This window comes from Equus asinus, chromosome 1 (assembly GCF_041296235.1).
Source record: "Equus asinus isolate D_3611 breed Donkey chromosome 1, EquAss-T2T_v2, whole genome shotgun sequence".
NCBI classification, from domain to species: domain Eukaryota; kingdom Metazoa; phylum Chordata; class Mammalia; order Perissodactyla; family Equidae; genus Equus; species Equus asinus.
The window spans coordinates 167,799,362-167,812,854 of record NC_091790.1 but is presented as its reverse complement, the minus strand read 5'-3'; positions in this window follow the sequence as shown (position 1 = coordinate 167,812,854).

The following is a 13,493-nucleotide window of genomic DNA, read 5'->3' as shown; positions in this document are numbered from 1 at the left end:
ACAACACAAAAAAAGAAAATTACAGGCCAATATTACTGATGAACATCGATGCAAAACTCCTCAACAAAATACTAGCAAATCGAATACAACAATACATTAAAAACTTCATGCATCATGATCAAGTGGGTTTCATTCCGGGGATGCAGGGATGGTTTAACATCTGCAAATCTATCAACGTGATACACCACATTAACAAAATGAAGACTAAAAATCACATGATCATCTCAATAGATGCAGAGAAAGCATTTGACAAGATACAGCACCCATTTATGATAAAAACTCTAAATAAATTGGGTATAGAGGGAAAATACCTCAACATAAGAAAGGCCATATATGACAAACCCACAGCAAATATCATTCTCAATGGAGAAAAACTGAAAGCTATCTCTCTAAGAACAGGAACCAGACAAGGATGCCCAATGTCACCACTCTTATTTAACATAGTATTGGAATTCCAAGCCAGAGCAATCAGGCAAGAAAAAGAAATAAAAGGGATCCATATTGGAAAAGAAGAAGTGAAACTGTCCCTCTTTGCAGACGAGTTGATTTTATATCTAGAAAACCCTAAAGAGTCCACTAAAAAAGTTTTAGAAATAATAAAGGAATACAGTCAAGTTGCGGGATACAAAATCAATGTACAAAAATCCGTTGCGTTTCTATACACTAACAACGAAGTAGCAGAAAGAGAAATTAAGAATACAATCCTATTTACAATTGCAACAAAAAGAATAAAATACCTAGGAATAAACTTAACGAAAGAGGTGAAAGATCTGTACACCAAAAACTATAAAAAATTGTTGAAAGAAATCGAAGAAGACACAAAGAAATGGAAAGAGATTCCGTGCTCTTGGATTGGAAGAATTAACATTGTTAAAATGTCCATACTTCCTAAAGCAATCTATAGACTCAAGGCAATCCCTATCAAAGTTGCAACAACATTTTTTACAGAAATAGAACAAAGAATCCTAGAATTTATATGGAACAACAAAAGACCCCGAATAGCCAAGGATTCCTGAGAAAAAAGAACAAAGCTGGAGGTATCACACTCCCCGATTTCAAATTATACTACAAAGCCATAGTAACCAAAACAGCATGATACTGGCACAAAAACAGACACACAGAGCAATGGAACAAAATTGAGAGCCCAGAAGTAAACCCACACGTTTATGGACAGCTAGTATTCGACAAGGGAGCCAAGAGCATACGATGGAGAGAGGAGAGTCTCTTCAATAAATGGTGTTGGGAAAACTGGACAGCCACATGCAAAAGAATGAAAGTAGACCATTCCCTTACACCATGCATAAAAGTCAACTCAAAATGGATTAAAGACTTGAATGTAAGACCCGAAACCATGAGACTTCTAGAAGAAAACATAGGTAGTACGCTCTATGACCTTGGTCTGAGCAGCATATTTTCAAGTCCCATGTCTGACCGGGTAAGGGAAACAAAGGAGAAAATGAACAAATGGGACTACATCAAACTAAAAAGTTTCTGCACAGCAAAGGAAACCATCAACAAAACAAAAAGACAACCTAACAATTGGGAGAAGATATTTGCAAACCATATATCAGATAGGGGTTAATATCTAAAATATACAAAGAACTAATACAGCTCAATAACAAAAAAACCAACAATCCAATTAGAAAATGGGCAAAAGATCTGAACAGATTTCTCCAAAGAAGATATACGGATGTCCAACAGGCATATGAAAAGATGCTCAACATCATTAGCTATCAGGGAAATGGAAATCAAAACTACAATGAGGTATCACCTCACTCTGGTCAGAATGGCTATAATTAACAAGACAGGAAACAACAAATGTTGGAGAGGGTGTGGAGAGAAGGGAACCCTTGTTCACTGCTGGTGGTAGTGCAAACTGTTGCAGCGACTATGGAAAGCAGTTTGGAGTATCCTCAGAAAATTAAGGATAGATCTACCATTTGATACACTGCTGGGTATTTATCCAAAGAACTTGAAAACACAAAGGCATAAAGATACCTGCACGCCTATGTTCGTTGCAGCATTATACACAATCGCCAAGACTTGGAAGCAACCTAGGTGCCCATCAAGGGACAAATGGATAAAGAAGATGTGGTATTTATACACAATGGACTACTACTCAGCCATAAGAAATGATGAAATCCAGCCATTTGTGACAACATGGATGGACCTTGAGGGTATTATGCTGAGTGAAGTAAGTCAGAGGGAGAAAGTCAAATACCATATGATCTCACTCATAAGTGAAGATAAAAACGACAAAAAAAAAAAACATATAGCATTGGAGATTGGACTGGTGGTTACGATTGGGGAAGTGGGGAGGGGGGAGGGCAAAAGGGGTGATTAGGGTCTCATGTGAGGGGATGCACTATAATTGGTGTTCAGGTGGTGAACATGATGTAATGTATCCAGAATTTGAAATATGATGTACATCCGAAAAAAATTAAAACAAATAAAAATAAAAATAATAATAAAAAAAAAAAGAAGTGACGCACTTCACAATCACACTTTATTGACCAAAGCAAGGTGTGGGCTGTCCTGAATTCAGTAACATAGGGAAATATAATCCTCCAGAAAAGAATAGTGTTATAAATATGGAAGAAGCTGTTAAAAAAATCTAGCCTGAGATCTAATCATTCTGTTTACCAAGGGGATGCTTCAGTCATATCTCCTTGACAACATCAGAGCTGAATCTCTGGGTAAATAGGCTAATGGTATTTGCTAGGAAGAGAGTCCTTATCTAGAGAAAGTTCTTAATGGGTTGCCCCTGGCTAAAGATAGCTTAGAATAAATAAAATCAGAATCTATGCATTTATGCAGTATGCCTCCCTGGAAAATATCACATCAGCTGGTGGTAAATTGTAGATGTTTCATAAAGAAAACGCTCCCTGATGTCTGAGGTAATAACCTATGTACCTCACTTAGAGATCTTGTCTGTTCTTGTCCAACGTGAGAGGAAGTGCCTGGGCAGCTGCTCAGCATATGGCAGAGCTCACTCTGCTATATCTGGGTCTCTTGATTATCTGTATCCTTGAAATTATTAGTAAAACTTGATACTAAGTGTGATGTCTGACTCATTTGAGTTTGACTTGACAATTGTCTTTTGTGTTACTCAACAAATCACAGGGTCAAGCTTGTTATCAGTGAGAAGGGGAAGCAAATATTTTGAACAATAATAATCAACCATGCTTATTATGCTTAATGGTATATTTAGATTTATTATTGGTCTCTTGTTCTGTGCTTTTTAAAATGCCTTTTCTTTGTGTTTTTTGTTTTGTTTTTCTTTTTGTTTTCTGTTTGATCAATCATTTTTGTTTATTTCTATCATTCTCTTTATTAGGTTAGGATTTACCTTTTATTTCTAGTTTTTTAGTGATTCCACTTAAATTTTTAACATGCTTCCTTGACATGACAAAGTCTAAATGTAATATTTCTTCCTTTGTCAGAATATTTGAACTCTGGTATCTTCAGTCTAGTGTTTCAGGTTAAAACATTTTTTTAGGATTTTTGTTTTTCCTGGTTTTGTAACAACTCTCCCTCAAATTTAGTCATAGATAACCCTTATTTAATTTTAAAAGTTCAATTTCTTTTTACTGAAATATATTCTTTAATTTTAGCAGCAAAAGATTCTGAGCAGTTAACTCCTTCTTTGTATCCTTGAAAAGTATTATTAATTCACCCTTAATCTTAAGTGATAAGTTGTGTATTTACAGAATGTTTAGGCTGGCTGTTATTATCCCTCAATCTTTTAAAAGTTACTCAATTGTCTCAGACTCTATTCTTGTTAATGTCATTCTGCTTTCAATTTAATTGTTGTTTCATTGTAAGTAATTTGCCCTTCTTTCTTTCTCTCTCTCTCTCTTGTTTTTAGTGTGATCTTTCTATATCAGTGGTCAAATCTGCCATTTCAGTAAATGCCTACCATTATCTTGGTGATGCTTGTTTCATTTCCATTTTCATGATCCCTTCCACAGGTGATTCCAACTTCACACACAGGGTAAATGTAGAGGAATTCTTAGTGTTCTACATGTCAGATCTTATAATATCTCTTCATATATTTGTGCTTTGTTTTGGGTGATTTTCTCACCTATTTTTCTATTTACTAAATGTTTCAACCTATTTATCAACATTTGTTTAACCCATTCACTTAGAATTCCATTGCTATTTTCTAACATCAAATGCAGAAAATGAAGTTAATTTTACTCCTAAATTCATGGCATAGTATAATCTTCATTCCGTATAAGCCATTCTCCAGTTCAGTTTAATTATTTTAATTAATAGACACTACTTTTTAGAGTACTTTTAGTTTTACAGAAAAATTTAGTGACAAGTACAGAGAATTCCCATATAACCCCACATCTCCCCCGACCCCTACTACACACGAATGTAGTTGTCCTTTAAACCTGCATTAATGTGTTTTGTTGCAATCAAGGAGCCGATATTGTTACATTATTGCTAAGTAAAGTCCATGGTTTAAGTCAGCATTCACTCTTTGTGTTGCAGATTCTGCAAGTTTTGAGAAATATATGATGACGTGTATCCACCATAACTTAAACAACAGAAATTTATTTTCTCACAGTTCTGGAGGCTGAAAGTCTGAGATCAGGGTGCCAGCACGGTCGGCTTCTGGTGAGACCTCTCTTCTTGGCTTTTAGGTGGCTGCCATCTCACTGTGTGCTCACATGACCTCTTCTTTGTATGCCTGTGGAAAGGGAGAGAGAGAACTCTCCAGTGTCTCCTATAAAATTGCCAAGCCATGCCAACTCATTGAGCCAGACCTCCACCCTTATGACCTCATTTAATCTTAATCACCTCCTTAAAGTTCCTATCACCAATACAGTCACATAGAGGGAGGTATTAGGGCTGCCACATATAAATCGGGGGGAAGGGCACAATTCAGTCCATAGCAACTATCCTTTCTCCATTGAATTGTCTTTGCTCCTTGGTCAAAGTCAGTAGACCTATTTGCATAGGTCTATTTCTGGGCTCTCTAGTCTGTTCCATTGATTTATTTGTCTGTTCTTTGGCCACTACCATGCTGTCTTTATTACTGTTACTATGTAGTGAGTCTTGAAGTCAGATAATGTCAATCTTTCAACTTTGTTCTCCTTTAATATTCTTTTGGCTATTCATAGTCTTTTGTCTTTCCATATAAACTTCAGAATAAGTTCATCAATATCCACAAAATAACCTTCTGGAATTTTGATTGGGATTGTGTTGGATCTATAGGTCAAGGAAAACTGACACTGTGATGATATTAAGTCTTCTTATCCATGTATATACAATATCTTGCCATTTATTTACTTCTTTAATTTCTTTCATTAGATTTTAAAATTTTTCCTCAGATAGATCTTGAGCATATTTTGTTAGATTTATACCTAAGTATTTGTTCTTTTTCTTTTCTTTCATTTTTTTTTTTGTTTGTTTGGTGCTAATGCAAATGGTATTGTGTTTTTATTTCCAAATTCCAATTATTCATTGATGGAATATAAGAAAGTAAGTGATTTTTGTATATTACCCTTGTATTCTACAACCTAACCATAATCACTCATTAATTCCAGGAGTGTTTTGTTGTTGTTGATTCTTTTGTATTTTCTACATAGATGATCCAGTAATCTGCAAACAAAAACATTTTTATTTCTTACTTCCCAATCTGTAAACCTTTTATTTCTTTTTCTTGTCTTATTACATTAGCTAGGATTTTGAGTACAATGTGGAATAGTAATAATGAGAGGAGACATACTTCCCCTGTTGAAATAATGAGAGGAGATATACTTCCTTTGTTGCTGATCTTAGTGGGGCAGCATCTAGTTTTCCATCATGAAGTATGATGTTAGAGGTATGTTTTGTATAGATGTTCTTTATCAAGTTGAGAAACTTTCCCTCTGTTCCTAGTTTGCTGAAAGGTTTTTAAAGATTTTTTTAAATCACAAATCAGTTTAGGATTTTGTCAAAAGTGCTTTTCCTGGGGCCAGCCTGGTGGCGCAGTGGTTAAGTGTGCACGTTCTGCTTCTCGGTGGCCTGGGGTTCGCTAGTTCGGATCCTGGGTGCAGACATGGCATCATTTGGCAAATGCCATGCTGTGGTAGGCGTCCCACATATAAAGTAGAGGAAGATGGGCATGGGTGTTAGCTCAGGTCCAGTCTTCCTCAGCAAAAAGAGGAGGATTGGCAGTAGTTAGCTCAGGGCTAATCTTCCTCAAAAAAAAAAGTGCTTTTCCTGCATCTATTCATATGATCGTATAACTTTTCTGTAACCTGTTGGTGTGACAAATTGCATTAATTGATATTCCAATGTTGAGCAAGCATTGTATACCTGGAATAAATCTCACTTGATCATGGTGTATAATTCTTTTTATATGCTGTTGGATTTAATTTGTTAATATTTTGTGGAAGATTTTTGCATCTATGTTCACAAGAGATATTGGTCTATACTTTTCCTTTCTTGTAATGTTTTCCCCTGATTTTGGTAATAGGTAATGCTGGCCTTACAGAATGAGTTAGGAAGTGTTCCCTCTGCTTCAATTTCTAGAAAAGATTTTAGAAAATTGTGTAATTTCTTCCTTAAATGTTTAATAGGATTCATTAGTGAATCCATCTGGGCCTAAGTCTTTCTGCTTTAGAATGTTATTAATTACTCATTTAATATCTTTAATAGATATAGGTCTATTAAGATTATCTATTCCTCCTTACATGGGTTTTGGTAGATTGTGTCTTTCGAGCAATTGATCAATTCTTCTAGGCTATTAAATTTGTTGGCATCTAGGTGTTCATAATATTCCTTTATTAGCTTTTTAATGTCCACGGCATGAGTAGTGATGACCTCTTTTTCATTTCTGGTGTTAGTAATTTGTGTTTTCTCATTTTTTTCTCAGTTAAGCTGGCTAGCGGTTTACTGATTTTGTTACTCTCTTCAAAGAACCAGCTTCTGATTTTGTTGATTTTCTCTATTGATTTCCTGTTTTCAATTTCATCTTTAATTTTTATAGTTTCTTTTCTTCTGCTGCATTTGGGTTTAATTCAGTCTTCTTTCTATAGTTTCCTAAGGTGAATGTTTACTTTATTTATTTTTGTTCTTTCTTTTCTAATATCTGCGTTCACTGACATAATTTTCAATCTAAGCACAGCTTTCACTGCATCCTACAAATTTCTATAACTTTTATTTTTATTTAGTTTAAAATATATATTTATATATATTTTTTTTCCTGAGGAAGATTGGCCCTGAGCTGACATCTGTTGCCAATCTTTCTCTTTTTGTATGTGGGCCATTGCGACAGCATGGCCATTGACAGATGAGTGGTGGAGGTCTGCGCCCAGAAACCAAAACTGGGCCACTGAAGCAGCGCATGCTGAACTTAGCTACTAGGACACCAGGCAGAACTTCAAAATATTTTTTAACTTCCCTTTAAAGTTTTTCCTTGACCTGTGTGTTGTTTAGAAGTATGTTGACTAATCTCCAAGTATTTGGGGATTTTCCAGCTATCTTTCTGTTACTGATTTCTAGATTAATTTTCTTGTGGTCTGAGAACATATTTGATATTATTTCTATTGTTTGGAGTTTATGAAGGTATGTTTTATGGCTCAGAATGTAGTCTGTTTTGGTGAACATTCCATGTGAACTTGAGAAGAATGTGTATTTTGCTGCTTTTACATGAAATAGTCTAAAAATGTCAACTAGATCCAGGTGATTTATCGTGTGTTTCACTTCAACTATGTCTTTACTGAATTTCTGCATACTGGATTTGTCAATTAGTAATAGAGGAGTGTTGAAGTCTCCAACTGTAATAGTGGATTTGTCTATTTCTCCTGCAGTTCTGTCAGTTTTGCGTTACATATTTTGACACTCTGTTGCTAAGTGTATACACATTCTTCTTGAAGAATTGACCCCTTTATCATTAGGTTCTGCTCCTCTTTATCCCTGACAGTTCTCCTTGCTCTGAAGTCTACTTTGTCTGAATATAATATAGCTACTCCAGCTTTGTTTTGTTTAGTGTTGACATGGTGTATCTTTCTCCATCCTTTAACTTTTAATCTATCTATGTGTTTATATTTTAAATGCATTTCTTGTGGACAATATACAATTGGGTCTTGTTGTTTTTTTTTTTTTAAATTCATTCTGATAGCCTCTCTGTTTTAGTGTGTTTAGGCCATTGATGTTTAAAGTGATTATTGACGTAGTCAGATTAATGTCTATCATATTTGTCACTGTTTTCTATTAGCTGTATTTTGTTCCTTTTATATCTTCTATTCTTTATTTGCCTTCTATGAACTTAATGAACATTTTATATGATTCCGTTTCCTCTCCTCTCTTAGTATAGCTGTCTTCTTTTTTAACTTGTTTTAGTCATTGCTCTTGAGTTTGCAATATACATTTACAACTAATGCAAGTCCAATTTGACATTGCTCTCATTTGTTTCACTTATCCATTAGTTATAATCACTGAATACATTATGGTTATTATAATTTTGAATAAATTGTTAACTGTTAGCTTAATTAACCATAAGAAAAAATAAAAGATTTTATCTTTCTTTCATTTGTTCCTTCTTTAACAGTCTTCCTTTCTCAGTCTGATAATTGCAAAATCTTTGCATTTCTGTCTCTTCAAACTGTGTTTTTGTCTTTTAGTGTACCTTGTATTTCTTTTTTTTTTTTTTTTAATGAAAGCTGGACTGGATGTACTGGGTAAAAAGAACTGAAATGAATAGGTTTTATGTTTATCTAGCTAGGAGTTGTCATCTCCTCCTCCTCCTTTTTTTCCTTTGCTTCCTCTTTCACCTCATCTTCCTCCTCTTTTCCCCTTCTTCCTTTTGCTCCTCCTCCTCTTTCTCCTTCTTCTTCTCCTTGTCTTCCTTCTTTTTCCATTTTCTTCTCCTCTTCCTCCTCCTGCTTTTGTCACTATCTTTATGGATTCTTAAATTGAACATTAAGTTCACTTGTTTTCATTCTTTCCTATTCTTTGATAAATGTATTTAAAAGTGTGAAATTCCCTCTGTGCACCACTTTAACTTTGGTTCACTAATTTGGTGTGTAGTCATTTTATTGTTACTTAGTTTAAATATTTTTATTTATTTTACTATTTTATGTATAAAATAGGTTAATTTATGTTACCTTCTTTAGCTTCCAGGGATTTTTTTACTTTCTTTTATTTTTAGTGTTTGTTTTAAATTTTCATGACGTTTTGAATAATGCTAATTCCTTATAATTATTTGGCTCCTTCAATGGCTTTTATGCATGGCTGACTTTTGTGTTTATTTACTGTCCTCACGTGTGGTCCTTCTCTGCAACATATGTAATACCAATATATAGGTGCAAGATATTTGTTGCATATATGACCTAAAATATGTTATTTGTTGCATATACATATGCATCTCCATGAAAGATACATATGTGCACATATATTGCTTATTTCTCATGGCATTTACTTTCTACTTGTTTATTTATTACTTATTTCTTTGCTTATTTCTCTTACTTTGCTTGTGTTTTTCCCATATGACCAGCAGGTTTTAGATGCATGCAAATTCTCCAATTAAAATCATTGATTCGTCTATCTCTGTGCTTCTCTTAGTATGTTTAAATATTTCAAAGCTATAATGTTAGTTGCATGTGTATTTATATCTTCTTGAATTATTCCTTTTTTCTAGCAAATAGGCTATTTTCATCTTTCATACTTTGCATTTTACAATATAGTTTCATTAATATTAAAATTCTCCTTTACGCTATCATATTCCCCCCACAACACATCTGCCTTTTGTTCTCTTAAGTGTTTTTAAAAATAGCTTTTATGTTAAATTTAGGACTCATCAAATTCCCTCTAGTTTTCTGTTTTTACAAGATTGGACTTAGAGAAGGTAGAAAGCACCCCATGAAATTTTATCAACCTAAGAAATCCTAGAGGGAAATAATTTAAAAATTATCTTTTCACTTATATAATCCATCTTACAACCTATCATGCATTTTTTCAAAATTTCAGTCACACTAAATGCATTAGTCAGAATTCTCCAGAGAAACAGAACCAGTAAGACACATATGTCTTATATATATAAGATATGTGTATCTTTCATATATATATCTCTCATATATATAAGGTATCTATATCTTTCATATGTAAGAGATATATATGTGTATATATATTCATATATATATATAGAGAGAGAGAGAGAATTGTGTATATAAGACATTGGTTTATTTATTATAAAATGTTAAAAAGAAATTTATTGTTGGATATTGCTCATGCAATGGTGGAGGCAGAAAAGTCCCATGATTTGGGGCTGGCCCCATGGCTGAGTGGTTAAGTTCTCGCGCTCTGCTGCAGGCGGCCCAGTGTTTCGTTGGTTCAAATCCTGGGTGCGAACATGGCATTGCTCATCAAACCACGCTGAGGCAGCATCCCACATGCCACAACTAGAAGGACCCACAGCGAAGAATATACAACTATGTACTGGGGGGCTTTGGGGAGGAAAAGGAAAAAAATAAAATCTTAAAAAAAAAAAAAAGTCCCATGATTTGTTGTCTGCAAGCTGGAGACCCGAGAAGGCCAGTGATATAGTTTATTTATTAGGAAATATTAGAAGAGTAGAGAAACTATTCAGACCAAAAATTGGCATTCCATCCAGCTGTCGACCCATTTAACATTCTCAATTCTCACCTCCTCTGGGACAGGCACTAAGGTTCCTCTTACCATAATAGTTGTATACAGTTTGGAGCTTTTGAGGTTGTTTCAGATTATTGAATCTATTCTGGGTGGTTTGTACATATTTCCTTATGTAATCATCATGAGAAGCTTGTGAAGCATGTATTATTAGCCTTCTATATTTGCTGAGGAAGCTTGAAACTTAAGAATGTTAAGAACTTGTTCAAGTTTTTGGCTACAGGTTTGCGTCAGTATATTTTCTTTCTGCTATGCCTCCCCCTGTGCATTTGTGAGCACTTTAAGAATTGGTAGAAGGTTTCATTTTCACTGATGTGCTAATGAAAACATACGGTAAATGTGATAATTAATATTGACAGTTCTTTGGTAAAATAGGGTCATCTTTTGTACTGAAGTCACTTTTATTTCAGTTATTCCTTATATCTCTGCTCCTTCAAACTCACTGTTTTATGCAATTTGTATCTAAACTCCTAAAGCAAGCAGTCTATACTTGTCACAAACTATTTCTTTGCCACTCCCTTCTTATTCCTGAAATTTGATTTCCAGCTCCAATGATTTCCTCAAATAGTGATCTTTTCTTCATCCTTGTTCTGCTTGACTTTTCCTTAACATTAAACTTATTGATCGTCCACTCCTGTTTTTAGCTCCTTTTATTTGCATGACCCTGAAGACTTCCTATAACCATCAAATGTCCTTTTGATCACTGACCGTCCACACGTCCCCTAGCCTCCACTTTGTTTGGCTTGGCTTCACTGACTCCACCTTCTCCAGTCATCTCCTCATTTTAAGTAGCATTCCTGAAGCTTAATCTTAAACCATAAACTCTTCTATTTTTTCTATATTCTTCAGTTACATTCATCACTTAAGTGATAGTCACTGAATCACTTCTGTGTTAGCAAATCTATAGCTATCATAATAAATTACTGTAGGTTTAGGTGCTTAAAACAACATTCATTTATTGTCTAAGAGTTTTGTAGATCAGAAGTCTAGGCACGGTATAGCTTAGTTGGTTCTTCTTACACTTGGCTCATGAAATCAACGTGTCAGCAGGGCTGTATCCTTCCTGGAAGCTATGGGATGAATCTGCTTCTGAGCTCATTCTGTGTATTGTCAGAATTCATTTACAAGAAGTTGTAGGACTGAGGTTCTCATTTCCTAGTTGGCTGTTGGCCAGGGATCATTTTCAGCCTCTAGAGACTTCTTTCATTCCTTAGAACCTGGCTTCCATTTTCCATATACAAAGTTAGCAACAGTGGGTTGAGTCATTCTCATGCTTCAGATCTCTCTGACCTTTCCTTCTGCCTCCTCTCTCCTCTGCCTCCCCCTTCTGTTGCATCTCTCTGATTGACTCTTCCTTCCTCTTCTGCTTTCAATGGCTCATGTAATTACATTGGGTAATCACCTGAGTAAACCAGGATATTCTTTTTATCTTAAATCTAAATTAATTAGTAACTTTAATTCCATCTGCAAAATCTCTTCACCACAGTGCCTAGATTACTACTTCATTAACTATCTAGGAAATAAAAATCTTTGAGTGAAGGGCAGAAGTCTGACTATATCAGCTATGTAGGTCTTCAGCCCAACCCCAGTCAGATATTTTCAGTTATGAATAGAATATTTTTACTCAAGCATTCCCTCAAAAGTCAATAATTCCAAACTAAACATTATATTTCACATAAAATTGGCCATTTCTTTACTGGTTTTTCCATTCTGCCTATATAACCACTCTAAGAGACAGTGTCTTAGACTCTTGAATTAAAATGTATTTTCTCCTTTTTTTTTCTTTTTTCTACCCTCTCAATCTCATGCACTAGAACTACTAATTCTTTCTTTGTGATAGCTCTCAGGTTAGCCTCATCTTCTTTAAGCATGATATCGTCCTTTGTCATGTTAACATTGATTGCCTAAATGAATTTAGTGCAAATGCTGTCATCAAAGCTCAATCTGTTATCATAAGCTGGGAAATAAAATGTCCTTAAGTAGTTATTCTTTAATACGTGGGAACATTAGCACAAAGTTGATTTTATAGCCATAATGCTAACCATCTTTTTGATGTGCCTATAAGCAGGAGAACATACATCCTTGTAATTATTTCCCTTAAAAAAATCTGACCTAGTGTCTTTTTATTTACCCATGAGATTCATGTGCCTTCTACAATTGGCTTTTTACATTTTTCTACTTGGGAAAAAAACAAAGAAATAAATATCTTGTTGCTTCTGACAGATGACCAGTCCCTAAAGATAATAGACCCTTAGTCTTCCTTTGAATTGGCCTAAACATTGATTAATGCAATGTAAACAATACATATTTAGTTATTTCTATAAAACTAGTACTTATTTAGCACTAAGGACAAGATGGCAAACAACTCTGGAATGTCCCACTTGTTGTAGAGATTATAGTCAATTAAGGAAGACAAATGGTAAAACTTCTTTCAAATATGAACAACAACAAAAAAAACCATATAGTTTTTTATGGTATGATAACAGAGACTGGACCTCATTCTACATGTGATAAGAACTAACTGGGGGGTTACTAACAATTAAATAAAGAATATGTGGATGATGAGTAAAACATATAAGGAAGTATGCACATAAAAAATTGTTTCTAAAGATCGATTACATATATTCCCAGAAAACACCAGTTCTGTTTGTTATAGTAGTTAGAGCATTTATATATAGAGGTAAAAAAGCAAGGAAAGCCATTGTTTTAGGCCAATGTTAGTGGGTTGGTGGTATCATTTCAGAGTCAGGGTGTAATCCTCTGGTCACCCACAGTAATTGCAAACTGAAGGTTTGCCTGAAGTCAATGATACTAATTTGTGATCAATTATAAGTAGAATTCTACCATGC